The 2465-nt window shown below is 36.3% G+C and overlaps 1 non-coding gene across 1 annotated transcript; it reads left to right on the forward strand.

Annotated features, from left to right (window-relative positions):
- Positions 1-826: 826 nt before the first annotated feature.
- Positions 827-932, forward strand: LOC122039172. Its single transcript, XR_006128061.1, has one exon. It is a non-coding gene; the product is annotated as a small nucleolar RNA R71 (small nucleolar RNA).
- The last annotated feature ends 1533 nt before the right edge of the window (positions 933-2465 follow it).

A 2465-nucleotide genomic window follows, 5' to 3' on the forward strand; every position in this document is an offset into this window, starting at 1 on the left:
CATCTAAAAATTCAATTTCATCATAATACCTTGTAAAATCTGGAGGTAGATCTAAAAACTTATTCACCACTGCATTATCAATAAAATCCTCATCTTTATACACATCATGAAATCTGCACTTAACCTACCAGTGTCACAAAATTTGCGAAGATTTTTATTTTCATTGGCCCTCACTAGCCTTTGTGGAAAAGGAACCCTTAGTGAAGGGCTTGGGAAAGGTACTTCCTTTATCCCATATTCTCTTTGAACTTGCAGAGGAGGTCCAACTTGCTTATCTAGTGTTAATGTGATTAATCGTTGAAGGAAGGGTACTTGTGGCCTTTGTAAATTTCCTAGAGTAATGGGACTGAGTTCTTGTGATCTTCTATTGTTCTTCTCCTCAATTCTAAACAAATTCTTCTTCAGAAGTTCTTCATGATTCTTGTCACTTCTCAACTTAATATCATTATTATTTACACTAGATCTTGTTTGTGTAGGAGGAATGTCTTCTTTGAACCATTTTAAAACTATGCTATTAGTCTTTTCCCCCAAATGTTTGAACTCCTCATTCTGTGACTTGTGAATTTTAATATTTTTAGGTGGTTGAACTGCATTTTATTTGACAGACTCTCTTACATTTATGGCTTGCACTTCTTGAATTTTTGAAGGAGATTCCATCCAACTTTTGTTTGACCATTCATGGAGGTTCAATGTCACTTGATTAATTAATATATATGATTCATCTACACTCTTGTCCATAAAAGAACCTCCAGCTGATGAATCTAACAAACATTTATCTGAGAAAGAAATTCCCCTATAGAATATGTGCAGGGCCACCCATTTTTCCAAACCATGATGAGGACACTGTCTTTAAAGACTCTTGAATCTATCCCATGCTTTAAATAGTGATTCTCCATATGCCTGAGCAAAATTGGTGATACAATTCCTCATATAAATTATTCTACTTAGAGGGAAAAAATGATTCAGAAATTGCTTCTCTAATTGTTCCCAACTTGTGATGCTTTGAGGACAGAGAGAATATAACCAAGTTCTTACTTTATCCTTGATGCTAAAAGGAAATGCCATCAATCGAACTGCATTTGCTGACACTCCTTCACAATTCACCATATCACAAAGTTCTAGAAATGTCTCAAGATGTAGATAAGGACTTTCTGATACTTCTCCTCCAAATTTGTGACCATGTATCATGAAGATTAACTCTGGGTCTAGTTGAAAACTTTTCGCTTCAATATGAGGTTGCACAATGGGAGATAAAAATCTTATAGAAATGGGTGCAAAGAAATCTCTTAAAGACCTTCTTGACATGTTAGTGCTCATAGTATCTAAAAAAAATTATAAGAAAACCCAAAAATGAAGAATTAAAGACAAGAAAGAAAATGCATAATAAAAACTAGAAAGAAAATGTAAAAAGAAAAAGAAAAATGTCTAGAGTAACTCATATGTTAATCAACTAATGTTAATCGAAAACAGTCCCCGGCAACGGCGCCAAAAACTTGTTACGAACCGTAAATGTACGATTACGTCGTCAGTAATAAAAAGATATCGTATCCACAGGGACTGTTGATTAAGCACTAGTTAACTTTGCACGACGAATTATCTAGACAAACATAAGATTGGTTAGGGAAGAAAGTAAGAGAAAGAAAAGAGAAATGAAAGAACTAAAGAAAAGAGTGTAAATGAATGAAGGGGAATAGATGCTCGGATTTCAGTTTCCTTGTAGTGCTAAGTGATGATACATAGATTGCTTAGTTCTTATCCTCTATGTTCATGCTCTTGTAGGAAGTTAGATTCATTACCAAGTCTCCCCTGCAGTGGCTAAGCTGGCATGATCTACTACTCCGTATCCTATGCTACTAAATGGTAATGATTCTCATGAAGTCCGTTTAATGGGACAACCCTGTCACGACACCCCGCGGTCATACAACACAGAAATACACTAACACACAATAACATAGAAATAGAAATAGAAATTACGCCCGATCCCCTACTTCCTTGTGGAGATTTTCTTCTCCTTTCAAGGTAACACCCTAAACGCCCGTTTAATGGGGAAGCCCTGTCACGACGCCCCGCGGTCATACGATCTACGGTATTCCCCCTACGAGATTAACAATTCTATACAACCATTTGATAAAACATGCAAAAGATATAATCAAGATTCACACACACATCACATCAAACATGAACAAGACATCAACAAGTCATTGAATAGAATCATGACAAATCTACATAGTTTTACATCATCCATCACATCACAAATATTTCTTACATCCTAGATCTGGAGATCTACTCCATTGCAAGAGAATAGATCCAAGAAACAAGACGTAAAGCAATTTACAACTCAAGATATAAGGAGAAGAGAAGAGAAAGCTTATCTATGTAGCACCGGTCTTCTTGGATGCAATCCTTGCTCTGGAGGTGGATGAATCGACGAAGGATGGAAGATCTAGGGTTCCCCCAAGGGGGAG

Source organism: Zingiber officinale, chromosome 1A (assembly GCF_018446385.1).
Source record: "Zingiber officinale cultivar Zhangliang chromosome 1A, Zo_v1.1, whole genome shotgun sequence".
Taxonomy (NCBI): domain Eukaryota; kingdom Viridiplantae; phylum Streptophyta; class Magnoliopsida; order Zingiberales; family Zingiberaceae; genus Zingiber; species Zingiber officinale.